This window comes from Dipodomys spectabilis, unplaced genomic scaffold (genome assembly GCF_019054845.1).
Source record: "Dipodomys spectabilis isolate Male_0828 unplaced genomic scaffold, ASM1905484v1 ptg000173l, whole genome shotgun sequence".
NCBI classification, from domain to species: Eukaryota; Metazoa; Chordata; class Mammalia; order Rodentia; family Heteromyidae; genus Dipodomys; species Dipodomys spectabilis.
The window spans coordinates 9,691,579-9,706,753 of record NW_024870850.1 but is presented as its reverse complement, the minus strand read 5'-3'; the positions used below and the strand labels follow the sequence as shown (position 1 = coordinate 9,706,753).

Sequence of the window (15,175 nt, the reverse complement as noted above, 5' to 3'; positions counted from 1 at the left end):
CAGTGGTTCATCTTAAGTCACGTTGATGCCCTGGCCCTTTTTGCCAGAAAAAAGTACGCATAGAGATTCCCATGGGATACTAGTGCTGCTTAATACCCTGAACTAAATTTCTGAAGTAGATGAAAGAGAGTGAGAGTGAGAGAGAGACAGAGAGACAGAGAGAGAGACAGAGACAGAGACAGAGGTATGGAGGAGGAGAGGGGGAGAGAGAAAGGTACGGAGGGGTGAAGGAGAGAGGGGAGGTATTTCCTAGGAAAATACACTCAGTAATATTGCAGAACAGTAAATATTTGAACAGAAATACACAACTACCTCAGAAAATATACAAAAGTAACTGTAATCAAAGCATGGAAACTTTCACCAAAATGAAAGTTCATATATCAGTGAACTGAGCAATATAATAATATTCAAGCAGTGTTATAGCCTGCATATAGGGCAAAGAAGAATCACAATAGATTTGTAATCAAAAGGACGATTGATAGCATAAAAGGAAGATTACATTGGAGGAAGCAAAGGATATCCAGGAGGAAATACAAATTTAGACAGTCTAGTTGGAATCTTGCTCTAACTCTAACACAACCCGCAAAATGAATGAGTTAAATGGTTCTTAACTGCCCAAATTGTATAGATTTGTCTCAGAACCTCCAAGCATTCTAGACAAAATTTATGTCCATCTTAAGATTTATTTCTTTCAGTCGGTCTCTCCCTAAACCTGTGCAGTGAATTTCTCTCAGGTCTTATCAAGAGGATGTAACACTTGGGGGCAAAGATGCAGCTCAGGAGGCCTCTACTGGAGGCCAAGATGGAGAAGACCTCCACGGCCACCATGACCTTCCCCTTGGTGCTGTGGTAGACAGGCAGGAAGGTGAACCACACACTGCAGAACACCAGCATGCTGAAGGTCAGGAACTTGGCCTCAGTGAAGGTGTCAGGCAGGTTCCTGACCAGAAAAGCCACAGTGAAGCTGGCCAGGGCCAGGGCACCCAGGTATCCCAGGACAGAGTAGAAAGCGGTGAGGGAGCCCATATTGCACAGGATGATGATGTGGCCATGTTCAGAGTGTGCATCTATGTCCACAAAAGGAGGGGAGATTCCCAGCAAGAGACCACAGAGAGTCACTTGGATGAGGGTGCAGATGGGGATGATGAGGTTAGGAGCCCCGAACAACAGCCACAGTCTCACGCTTCTCCCTGGATCAGTGAGAGTGAAGACCAGAACCACAGTGATGGTCTTGGCCAGGACCGTGGAGACAGCCACGGTGAAGACCACTGCGAATGTGGTGTGCTGCAGGATGCAGGTGGCTGTGTTGGGACGGCCAAGGAAGAGTAAGGAGCAGAGGAAGCAGCAGGTGAGGGAGATGAGCAGGATATAGCTGAGGGCCCGGTTATTGGCCTTGACAATAGGGATGTCTTGGTGCTTGATAAATACCCCAAGGACAGTGGCTGTTAGTGCAGAGCAGCAGAGAGCCATTCAGACCAGAGCCAGGCCCAAGGGGTCTTAATAAGCCAGGAAGCTCTCATTTTTCCTGAGGCAGTGGTTTCTCTGGGTGTTGGCAAATTGATGATCTGCACACCTGACACAATGCTCCATGTCTGGTGAGGAGTGAGAATCACTATTTGTCTGGGTTCCATGTTTCTCTTTTCTCACATCCTCCTCTACTCAAGATGCTCATTTTCCCTGATTCACCAGTTGACCTGTATTACTCTCAATACCAACTAGTATAACTCTCTATATCAAAATATGTTCACGTGAATTCTCTTTCTTTTACACATTTCTTCTTTCCTTCTTCCCTTTCTCTTTTTTCTGTTTATCTCCCTTCCTTCCTTCCCTCCCTTACTCCCTCACATCCCCCCTCGTCTCTCTCTTTCTTTCCTTCTTTCTTTCTTTCTATCTTTCTTTTTTTTCTTTTTCTGTCTGCGTGTCTGTCTGTCTTTCATCCAGTGCTTGAACTCTGCTCCTAGGAATTTTTCCTGAGTATTCATTCTCAAAACTACCACTCTACCACTTGACTCACAGCTCGAATTCCAGCTCTTTTGGTGCTTAATTTTGGAAAAGATTTTTACTGAGTTTCCTGCTCATCATTGCATCGTAGCTCCATCCTCAAATCCCAATTGCCTGAGTCACTTGGATTACAGGTGTAATATATAATTACCTAGCCATCCTGCTACGTTCTTGACAGGTCCTACCACTCTGGCTCTCTGCTACTCATTCAAGAAATAATGGAAAATATAGAATCAGCCCAAGCACTTCAATTTAAAAAGAAGGTTTAATCCTCAACTCAACCTACTACTTACCCCAAACATAAACTTCCTGAGCATTTGGTCTATGGGAGGAGGAGTTGGGGAGGTTGGAAGGAAGGGATGTTAAGAGAAAAACAAAGGAGGAGGCAACAATACTCAATAAGAAATGTACTCATTTCCTTACCTATGTAAGTGTAACCCCTCTGTACAGGATTTTAACAATAAAAATGTATTAAAAACAGAACAATGCTCCTCCACTGATATGAGAGGATCTCAGAAAGCTCAGCTTGAGGAGGGAGAAGAGACACGAAATGGAGATGGTGAACTACTTCTGAATCAATGATAATTGAGTAATTGCTAGTCAACCTAGTGCCAGTGTCAGATATGGAGTGATCATAACAAAAAAACCCAAAAAAGCCCCAAAGCCCCTTGTATTATTAGGTGTGCTAAATAGAAAATAACATTCAATTAGGAAAGAGTTGCCATGAGAATTCACAAATGAAAGTCTGTGTTACATCCACAATTACATTTAGATTTGCATGTCATTTCAAAGATCAACAACTAATCCTTGATATTTTCTTTTTATATACTTTCTTTTAATACAAAAACATATGACTGAGGAGATGGGAACAGGGTCTTGTAATGGAGGGGCAGTGGGTTGTTTCTTCTAAGGAGAAGTATGGTTAACGGTAGTCATAGAAATTTGGGTGAAGGTGCATGTGTGTTCCTGCTGTTTTAGTGTATATCACTCCACTGGTTTGGATGGACTGAAGGTTAACAAGGAGAGATGGGGAATTTCTCTATAAGTCAGAGACTCACCTGTCCCATTAGAACTCTCATTCTCTGGGCAAAGAATGCAGTCAAAACAACAGGTAGCATTTCCCTCCAGAGAGGCCTTCCTGAATCCAGGACCACAGTTCTCAGTGCAGACAGACTGAGGAGTCTGGGAACATTCAGATGAAGGGTAGTGACTATTCATCCTTTTACCTGACATCCCAGACACTCCAGTACTTTAAGGGAAAAGATCATCAAAACACAAAATCTTTAAATACATACAACCAATGAATTGATTGAGCCTTCTTACAGTTTCATGTAACATGACCTGAAGAATATATGGGGGGTAGACATCCAGCCCCTCAGTCTATCAGGAAGTCATGGAGCCTTGAAGAAGTGGATGTTAATTCTAGGAAATTAGGAAATGGGAGTTAACCCTGCATCCCATTCTTGTATCAGGTGATGATGTGTTTTCTCTCATGAGAAGAACATCTCTCAGGGAAATTTTAAATCCACACTCTAAAGCACGGCTAAGTTCTTTGAAGGTGCTGCTGTACCCAGGGTTATTCACATCTTACTCTCTTGACTTCCCAGGGTTATTCACATCTTACTCTCTTGACTTCCCAGCTGCCATGAGGTGGGCGAACTTCACTGGCAGATGTTCCTCTCATTACAACCTGTGTCAACACAGATCCAAAAGCAACAATCTACCCAAGCATGGTCTGAAATCTCCAGGCAGAAGCAAAGCAAGCCCTTCTGCCTTCTCATTGGATTCCCTCAGGTATTTGGTCACAGTGTTGGAAAGATGATTCACAGGTGGCATTTAGCTTTTATGATATTCAATATGCAAACATAGAACAACATATTGATAATGAAATGTTCCCCTATTCCCTCCATGAATCTGTTAGTAAGAAACTTCCAGAAGCAGGAAGGTGAAATGTACACGACTGAACCATAGTTTTATTGAACAACCTTTAAAGAAAGGGTAAGCTTATTGCTTATTTATACATAGATTATGACATTATGCTTAGAAACAACCAACTCTGGGGGAGAAATAGGATGTGGTGGCACTGATAACAAGCATTGTGATTGTAACCTGACTAAGTATATTGCAAGCTCTTTCTACAACTACTTCCTAATAGCAATACTTTTTTTTTTTTAAAGGAGAGAGTACCAAATGTACTAATGACCCACCTTGGTAATTCCTATGGGCCACTCTATCAGATTTTCAAACAAAATCAGTTCTTTACCATGTGGCCTAGATGGAGAAAACTCGCCAACTTTCATCCTTTGTCCCAGACCTTCTGGAAAATTCCAAAAGCTCTTAATGTCATACTCTGCCTCCAATTTCTTTCCTCATTCAAAACCACTTGGTCTCCAACAGGATTGGTAAATTGGATCTTCTTCAAAAAGGGATGCAGCTAAAAGGGACACATTATAGTATGGTGAAGTGCTTCCCAGTGTTATCACAGAACCCCAGAACAATGGATTACTCTTCATTCCCATCCCCTGATTCAGGCACACCACAGGAATCCAACCAACTGTATCAAATGCAGGCCCACAGCAGACTAAAGTTTTACCAAGCTCTAAAACCTGGGTATCCAGGATGGGATGCAGAAACTCAATTTCAAGGGAATGCAACTTCAGCTACATATAACAAAATAATGAATTTATCATATGACAGACCTCAAAGACTCTCAATTGCATGCCAATCACTCATTTTATGATTGTGATCAGAGAGTCAGTCTGAAATAAGGTGAATAATACACTAAGTAGGATAGTAAAATATTTATGACAAGTATGAAAGACTACCGTAAGCAAGACAGAGTTCCTTGTGGTGTGTGTGTGTGTGTGTGTGTGTGTGTGTGTGTGTGTGTGTGTGTGTGTGTGTGTGTGTGTGTCTATCCTGTGACTCAAACTCAGGGCTTAGGCACTCAAATTGAGGTGGTTTTATTTTCTTTTCAAAGTATGCATTCTATCCATTGAGCCACAGCTCCTCTTCTGGCTTTTTGATAGTTAACTGTAGTCAGGAGTGAGCCACAGGTGTGAGCCACTTGTGTCCAGACAATATTAGGTTTTCAAGAATTAGTCACCTTGATCTGTTATTTTAAAAAGTTACAAGGACAATTTGGATATATTGAAAAGGGGATGGCTTGTTCCACACATAGTGAGGATGGGGACAGAAGACACAGCACTTCCTTTCCATGGATGCAGCATTCTTCAAGAACATTGTCTTCACAGCTCTACATTCACTCATGTAGAGTATGACAGGCCCAATGTTTCTTGTATTTTGCAAAATGAAGCCAGATGACCTAGTTGCATCTGCTATGAAAGCTTCTGTAGAAAGACTATGCCTAGAGTAGGTCACCCAAAACCAAAGCCATTACCTGTGAAGAGAGAAATGCCCTTGGTTGACCATTGTGCACTGGTGGCTCTTCCATGTGATGAAAAACATCTGGTGGAGGGCGTGGGCCAAGGCATACACAGCAGTATAGATGTTGTAACTCTCTTCTGATATAGTCATGTCAAAAATATGCCTCAGCAACCAATGGAGTGTGGCATTGTATGAACAGTGCCCCAAGTCTCTGCAGTCAGACTTCATCAGTGGGTTATAAACAGACTGAATCCATGACGTGGGAAGGGAATTATTTCCTAAGTTATTTGACAACGTATCTGTCAGAATAAAATTGGTGAAGAGAGAAGTGTTTCTATGATAATGAGAAAAGGTGAGAGATGCATGAAAGGAGTGGATCAGAAAATATCTTTTACCAATGGTGGCGTCGTCATAGGGTGAGTTCATGACCCAGGCTTTCCTTGTAATTAAAATGTGCCCAAATTTAACAATAAAGCTTAGTAGAAATTTATTGTCCCCATAAATGATAATCACATTGGTTGATGAGTCCATTAGCTGGCGATACTTCGACAGATCATCTGAGTAATCTGTAAAGGCATTGTAAGGGATCATGTTCTCAAAGGCAAAACAGACTCTACTGTTGCCCATCTCTTCTCTCAATTCTGAGAGGAACCACACACCATAGTTGTCTTCAGTGATGAACAGTCCCACCCAGGTCCAGCCGAAATAAAGCATGAAAGAGACCATGGCCAGGGCTAGATCTGAGTCTTTGGCTGCCATCTGATAGACAGTCCCAAACTTTCCATGATCACTCAGGAGAGGATCAAAATCCCCATAAGTGAACTACAGGGAAAAAATGAACACAACACCAGGAAGAGGATGGTAATAGGCAAGTCTCAGTCCTGATGTGAGCTAACCAACAACTGGCAAATGTGGGAGCAAAAGTTTGCTTATCCCATTTGCAAAGTCATCTCCCATGTTTCAAGCACGTTGCATCCCTGTATGGATAAGGCTCAGATCTTTGGGTCATCCTTTCCTCTATTAAAACCTCTCCTTTTATTTAGAGCCAAGAAAATGTGTATGTTCCGCCCACTTGTGGAGTCTTTTCTCTGTGAGATTATGCATTTGGAAGGGTTGGTGATAATACCTCTTCAGCCTGTCCAGGACAGAGTCCATGTGGACATAGTTTCACATCTGCCCACCTCTCCCAGCCTTACCTGTGGAAGTTTGTAGAGGTCCAGCAGTGTCCCGATTGGAACAGATGTGCTTGAGGTTCCTGTGAGTCCTGCTAAAGCTTTGCTGTCTCTTCTGCAGGTGTAATTGGGGCTGTTTTTATTTTTCCCAGACAGCCAGGTGAGTGGATCCTCTAACAGATCAGTACCTGAGTAATGTGCACTATAAATCTCAAACCCCAGAGTCATGCTGGGTAGCAGATGGGGATTCTTGTTGATCTCTTCCACAGCCAGCAGCAGGGTGAGAAGCAATTGGTATTTCTTTAAGTTGATCCTGCACAAAGGTCACAAATTTTGGGTAGGTATATGCTTATCACAAATGATTAACTGCAAATCTCATGACTTCTTTTTGAATCAAATGCTTATTGATCTAATAATCCAGAATAAACTAGAAGCACTGTTTGATGCAAGCACCCAAGCATCTGCTAGAATAGATTAGTAAAAAATGAGATTTGTGAAGCTCAGAATATATAGAGAGGTATTCATCCATCTACATATCTTAAGATTAAGGGACCATGCAGAAAAAGCATTTGACAAGATCCAACATTCCTTTATGATGAAGGTTCTGGAAAAATTAGGAATCTGTGGAACATTCTTCAATACAATAAAGGCTGTACATGACAAACCTACAGCCAGCATTATACTTAATGGTAAAAAACTAAAGCCATTTCCCCTTAACTCAGGAACAAGGCTGTCCACTCTCTCCACTTCGCTTCAATCTAGTATTAGAATGCCTAGCTACAGCAATAAGACAAGATGCAAAATAAAGGGGATCTAAATAGGGAAAGAAGAAGAAAAACTCTCCCTCTTTGCATATGACATGGTCTTGTATTTAAAGAATCCCATAGACTCCATTCTCAAATTACTCAATCTGATTCACAACTTTGGCAAAGTAGCAGGGTATAAAATTAACCCTCAAAAATCAATGGCTTTTCTGTATGCCAACAATGAGAAAAGTGTGGCTGAAATTAGGAAAGCAACTCCACTCGTAATAGCCCCACAAACAATAAAATACCTAGCAATTAACCAAAGAAGTGAAGGACCTCTATGATGAAAACATTAAAAACTAGAAAAAGGAAATCAAAACAGAACTTAGAAAATGGCAAAAACTTTCAGGTTACTGGATTTGAAAGATCAACATCATGAAAATGGTAATACTTCCCAAGGCTATCTACAAATTCAATGCGATCCTATCAGAATTTCAACCTCATTCTTCAAGGAAATAGAAGAGGCAATCCAAAAATTCATATGGAACAATAAAAGACCCTGAATAGTAAAAATGATCCTTAACAGAAAGAACACTGCTGGAGGAATATCAATACCAAATTTCAAACTCTACTATAAAGCCATAGTAATCAAAACAGCTTGGTACTGGAACAAGAACAGACCTCAGGACTAATGAAATAGAACTGAAAACCCAGAAATGAACCTACAGACCTATAGCCATCTAATCTTCAATAAGGGAGCTAAAAAGTAGAATGGAAGAAAGACAGCCTCTTCAGTAAATGATGCTGGCAAAATTGGTTAACTACTTGTAGAAAACTAAAGCTAGATCCCTATATATCACCCTGCACCAGAATCTACTCCAAATGAATCAAAGACCTCGGAGTCAAAGCAGACACTCTGAAAACATTACAGGATGGAATATGAGAAACCCTAGGTCTCCTTGGCACAGGCCAAAATTTTTTAGTAGAGGCCCAGAAACACAAAAAATCAAAGAAAGGTTGGACAAATGGGATTGCATGAAATTGCAGAGCTTCTGCATGGCAAAGGACACAGCTAGAAAGATCAATAGAAAGCTCAAGGATTGGGAGAAGATCATCACTAGCCACACAACAGACAAGGGTCTCATATCTAAAATATACCTTGAACTCAAAAAATTAAATCCCCCAACAACAAATCTTTAAAGAAACAACTGCCAAAGAAACAAGTGGGCTAAAGACTCAAAGAGAAACTTCTCTGAAGAGGAAAGAAGGATGGTCAATAGAAACATGAAGACATGCACAACCTCTCTCGCCATAAAAGAAATGTAAATCAAAACAACAATGAGATACCACCTCACTCCAGATAGAATGGCTATAATCAAGAACTCTAATAACAACAGATGCTGGAAGGGATGTGGACAGAAGGGAACCTTACTGCATTGTTGGAGGGAGTGTAAACTTGTTCAACCACTTTGGAAAGCAGTATGGAGGTTCCTCAAATGACTCCACATAGAGCTCCCCTATGACCCAGCAATTCCACTTTGGGGCATTTACCCAAATGCTTACAAAGAAGACCATAATAAAGCTACCAGCACGACTATGTTTATTGCAGCATTATTTATTACAGCTAAGATATGGAACCAAGCCAGATCCCCCTTAGTAGATGAATGCATCAAGAAATTGTGGTATATATACATAATGAGATTCTATGCCTCCATCAGAAAGAATGACATTGCTCCAATTTTTAGGAAGTGGAAACGCTTAGAAAAAATTATATTAAGTGAAGTAAGCCAAGCCCAAAGAAACATAGGTCCCAGGGTTTCCCTTATTTGCAATATCTAGTATATGTCTGAGTCAAGCAGAAAAGGTCAGATAAGTTGATGTGAGGGAAATGAACCCTAAGATATGGATTCATGTGTTTATTTCTTTCATGTGATTGTTCCTAACACATTTATAAGATTATTTCTTTGTTGCTTTGTATGTCCCTCCCCCACAGTACAACTCCTTCTTTCACTTTATTTCATAATTTGTGGAGGGGAAGGGGAAAAACAAATCGTTTAATTAGGGATACAGGTGGACCCATTGCAACAATGAGATGTACAAGTCCTTATGTCGAAAATGGACTTTACAACTTCCGTGCGGGGGTGGAGGAGAATTGGGGGATGGGGGGAGCATAAGAAGGAATGGGAAGTGGAAACAAAGGAGGAGGCTACAATGCTTGATAAGAAATGTACTCATTATCTTGCCCATGTAGTTGTAACCCCTCTGTACAGTATTATCACAATAAATAAAGAAAAGTAAAAAGAAAAGGCCAGAAATAACATTAAAAAAAAAGATTACAGGACCAAAGTCATTGAGCACAAAAAGAAGCTGGATAAATTATGGGAAAAAAATGAGTCCTAGAGAAGGCAACTTAGAAACATATGATTTAGAAACACAGGGCTACTATCTTTACTTCAAAGAGAGACGACAGGTTGCATTGCTTCCTGAGAGATGCATTTCTCATCATATGAAATAGCAGTTGTCTTCTTGTATGTACGCCTTCCTCCAAGATGCTCCCCCAAACTTTAGCAACATCCTACCCCAAATATAGACAACAGCACACCTTCCCTCAAGGATAATCATCTGGAAAGAATGCCCAAAACATACAGAAACTCAGAAAGTGTAACACCAGCAGTGATTAGAACAAAAGTGAGATACCTACGTTTGCATAACTTTGAAGTCAGAACTCCTTCCTTTACCATATGAATACCCCTGGCAGCCCAAGAGCTGTGTGTCTCTCCTCAGTTAGAGTGTTTCTTTGCCTTTCTGCTTCCTATTTGTCTACCTGCTTGCTTGTTTGCTTCCTTACTCAGGAAAGCTCTGCCACATTTTCTTACTGTTGTGATTGTCTAGAATTTTTTTTCTGTGATCAAAGTCCAGGATCCCAAGTGAAGAGTCCCTACTTTTAGAGGGAAACTTCATTAACCTTCATCTGATTTGGTGACCCTGCTGGTTGGTATTCCAGGTGTAATAGAGTTCTGGTGTCCACAGCTCTGACTAAGGCACACAGATGTTGCCACTGCTAGGCAGAATCCACTCACAAGGCCATTCCCTGTGGACGAGGCAGATGTTCCCCCTGTGCACCCAGGAGGAGGCATACTTGGACCCATGACTCATTAAAGTTCTCTAGAAGTTTTTAGAACCACAGAGTATTTGTCACCAAAATTGCCTTTGGTTTTCTCTGGTACTGAAGTGGTTTATCACCTCTCAGCTGATTTCCCTCAATGCCTGCGCTCCCTCTAGTGGTGCCATTGTGGAAGTCACTACAGACTCAGGAACACTGAAGCCTGCCTGGAATTTCTGGAAAGACAGGCACAAAGCCAGACCACTGGTGTAATTCAGAGACATTTCAAAGGTCAGATGGTATCACATGCCAATATGAATCAAGAATGTTCCAGAACAATGAGTTCTCCTAGCATTCATTGTAATCATTTTGGGGAAATTCTCATAGAATCTCAACTCTCCTGGATGTTTGCTGATGTCCTTGTGTACAATTTAACTCTCGGGCTTGACAGCTAGAAGGTCAGTAATACTAAATATGAATTAGGAACTGGTGGCTAAGGCCTGTAATTATAACTACTAAGGAGGCTGATATAGGAGAACTATGTTTTGTAGTCACTTTGGCCAGGAATGTCTGTGACAGTCTTATGTGCAAGCAACTCAAGAGAAGCTGGTGCAGAGCTGTGGGTCAAGTGGTAGAGTGCCAGCCATGACAGAAAAAATGCTAAGGGACAGCCATCAGGACTTGAGATGACGCCTGAGTATCAGAGTATGTGTGAACATGCACACACACACACACACACACACACGCATGCACACACACACACACACACACACACACACACACACACACACACACACAAACCCACAGCCCAATTAGAGAATGGACAGAGAAGAGGATAGCTCTGACATCTCCCACCTCCCATGGGGTACGTTTCTAATGCTGGATTTACACATGAGCCCCGTCTTTCTCACTCACTTCCTCACCAGGTTCAGTTGGCTTCACTATCCCTCACATATCTCTTATTTAATAAAGTATTCCTCTCCTAAACCAACCTCAAACAGGATGTTTCCACACAACTTGTCTGAGAAGATTCATCCATGACTTCTCTAGTTTACAGAGAATTCTGTAGATCTGAAAGTAGTGAGGTATCCTGGGTCAAATGCATGAATTAATGTGTGTGTAAAACATGAAAAAGTCAGGCACCTTTGCTCATGCCTGTCATTCTAGTTACTCAGGAGGGTGATATCTGAGGATCAGGGTTCAGAGCCAGCCATTAGAGTTCATGAGACTCTTAGCTCTAATAAACCACCAAAACATTGGAAGTGGCACTGTGGCGCAAGCAGTAGAGCACTTGCCTTAAGCTGGATAGCACAGGGGCAGCATTGAAGGCCAGAGTTGAAGCCCCCCATTACTGCCAATATATATGAAAAAAACATTCAAATATAGCTTAGGAAGTTATGAGCAAGGAAAAATAAAGAAGCCTGGAAAGATGTTGGAGGACAAGGAATGGAAGCAGAGCTTCTGGGAATGACATGGGACACAGGTCAAAACATGAACATCAGGGCAGACGTTCACTTACATTAGTTAAGGGGAAAAAATCAAACATGTCTTGAATCTCTTATTACTGATATGTCCAGCAGCTCCCCACTCCCAGAGCTTTGCTGACATGAAATAATCCCAGAAGCAGAAATTGCATGTCTACCCTAACAAAGGTTGCTATGAAGGAGGTCCAAACACTGGTCCTGTTTTGAAAGTGTAAAGTAGAGAATTGATTGAAGATTCCCTGGCCTTTGCACTATGGATGGGGACATTGCTCTTTAGTGTCTGTATGGACTCTTGGTCACCCCATTGACCCTGAGTAACAGTGATGAGTGGAGGAGACACAGTGATGTGGTGGAGTGGTCGGACATCTCTGGAAAGGGGAGTGGAGAGGAAGACAGACAGAAAACTCTGTACCCTTGGATGAAAAAACGATATTCATTCAGGAAAATCTGAAATGAAGTAGAGCTGTTGTAGTGAGGGCAATGTAGAAGATGCAGAGGACATCAGTGATTGTGTCCAAACTTCCCCCACCTCTGACTGTAACCCAAAGAGAAAATTCACAATTTAAGGAAAGCCAAGAAATCACTTACTGAATGTTCTGTTGCTGCAGGGTAGGGTCATTCAAGCTTTGAATGAACAATGCCCAAGAATAGAGGGGGTAAAATCCAGCAATGACCACATCTCCCCTGCTGCATACCACAGATTTCTCTGTGCAAATCCGTCTGCTGTCTTCAGAGGAACTGACCAGGTGTGGATGCTGGAGAAGCAGTGTCAGAGCCATAGGAAACATTGTTGCTGCTTTAACCTGGAGCTGTGATTCTGGATGCAGATTGTGATTTCTGTGTCAGGCAGGTGTCTAAATGGATCTTCAGTTTTTTGTGGCTTCTTGTTACCTGGATGGCCTCCACTGTCCTAGAGGAATACAGAGCCCATTCTGCCCTCTGTCTCTGCATCTGGGGTCCGGCTTCAAGGTCAAAACAGACGTAAGAAAACATGTGTACAATCTTCCTCTCCACTCCCTCAGGACTGTGATTTCATCCAATACTGTAGATAATGAAACTCCAGGAATAGATTCCTTTCTTGTTGAATTGTTCACAAATTTGTTTGAAAGCAAAAAGTTAAACAGAAAAAGCACAACCAATCAAGGGTCACTAGGGATGAGGGGAATGGATAACACCAGAAAATGCCAAGTGAAGTTCAAATGGTCATAGAGCGCCTGGCCAGAAAAGGCCCAATCAGAGTTATTGGAGCACTGTCAAACTTAAGGATGGACAGCCTCACAATCCAGGGCCAAGTGATCCACAGTTTGCTGAAATGAACCATTCAGGTTTCGATACCAGCTAGACAGGCATAAGTATCCAGAAGTGGTCAATGCATTTATTTACTGCTGCTGGTGTTACAAACAGTCTCCCTGAATTCAACTATTACAGATCAATACTTCAAGGTCAATGCACATATCCAATTGGATATTTGCACTCTGAACTTTGAACTTCTTCAGTGCTTGCATGTCATTGACCATCAGACTGCACCTATCAATATATTGTGGTGGTCCACTGTTGGACAGAGATGTTCTATGATCTGTGACTTTCTGGGAACATAGCAGGCTTGCCCACTGAGAATCCTGGTAGCTGTGGGTGTATGGATGGGTCTTGCTCTGCTGTGTCCCCATCATGTCCAGAGTGTACCACTTGTACAACTATGTGATGCCAGCTCTGTCCATGTCTCCCTACCTGTCTTCTCTATTAGTTCCTCATAATAGAATTGAAACCAAGGTCACAGCATAGGGTCCTGCTCTGCACAGAGTTCACCATGGTGGCCGGTTATGTGATTTGGCTGCATATATTTATGGGGAAGGGCTTGGCAAATGTAAGTTGGAAATGTAAGGATGCAAATGCTATTTGGTGTTGGTAGCCAGCAAGACCTTGCAAGAGCACCATTGCTGGGGCCTAGCCTGACTTGGGTTCTGAGGTAGAAATCTTTGTTGCTTCTATACCCAGGATTACCAGTATGAGCCACCTGTGGCTGGCTCAGAAGAGAAACATTTATCCTGTTCTCTTCATCTATTACTCTATTTCTGTTAAATCTGTCCAAGAGAACAGCCCCTCCCCACATCCCCTTCACCTGCCTGAAACCAGTAATCACCTGTCAGTCACCTGACTGTGATTCAGTAGAGGACCCCACACTCTGTGTTCACTTGTTCATCCACAGAAGTCACTTCCTGTACCACCCTGGTCAAGCCTCCATAGGACAGTGAGAATTTCCCCAGACTCTGTAGTCATTTCCACATCCGCTGTGGTCCTGGCTCAGCACAAGTCCCCTTCTCTCTCTTTCTCTTTTTCTCTTTTTCCTTTTCCTCTGTCTTTTCCATGCTCTTCCATCTCCTGCATGTAGGCAGCTTGCTTTTTCTGCCTGAACCATGTATCAGGTTTTCTTGGTGGCGAAGCTAACAATTTCTACTTCATTGTCACTAATATCTACTCTAGTACTGTAAGCCTTCTTCTCCCTACATTTCAAAAATGAGAGAAAACTTGGGGATCTATGTTGGGTGTTATCCATCTCTCTCTACCTGTCAGTCTCTCTGTCTGTCTGTTTGTCTGTCTGTCTGTCGGTCTGTCTGTCTGTATTGTCAATATGTTGTACAGAGGTGTTACCATTATGTAAGTCAGGAAATGAGTATGTTTATGTTTTTATAATGTTACTCAGTTTTCCCCTCTCTTCCCCATCCACAAGTTGTATGCTTCATTTTTCACATGGTGTCCAGTATATACCACTGCTGCATTTGTCAGGGTGATTAACTGAACACGATGATCTCCACTTTCCCGTATTTCTGACTCAAACATATAATTGCATGCTCAAGACACCATTATGTCTGTATTACTCAATTCACTTTTTCCATTCATGTGTTGATTGGAATGGAGTGTGGTTCTGAAACTCAGCTTCTAAGTAGTGTCATGATAAACACTCATCATATATAAACATAAACATAACAAACACCACTATTTGTGTGTGTGTAATGTGCATATAATAAAATATATCTTTTGTCATATTATGTTACCAACGGTGTTATAACATATTTTTTGGCAACATCTTCAATAGCGTCTGCTATTATTAAATTTCTTTTCTTTTTTATATTTTATCTCATTTTTTCTATATTTTTTATTTTAAAACTTTTTTTATTTTGAAAATATCATACAGAGGGGTTACAATTACATGGGTAAGCTACTACCTTCCTTCCTTCCTTCCTTCCTTTCTTCTCTTCTGTCTTCTTCCTCTTTCTTTCTTTC

General features: G+C 41.6%; 1 pseudogene; it reads right to left on the bottom strand.

Moving 5' to 3' along the window:
- Positions 1–787: 787 nt before the first annotated feature.
- On the bottom strand, positions 788–13,560 carry LOC122119627 (annotated as a pseudogene).
- Positions 13,561–15,175: the final 1,615 nt, after the last annotated feature.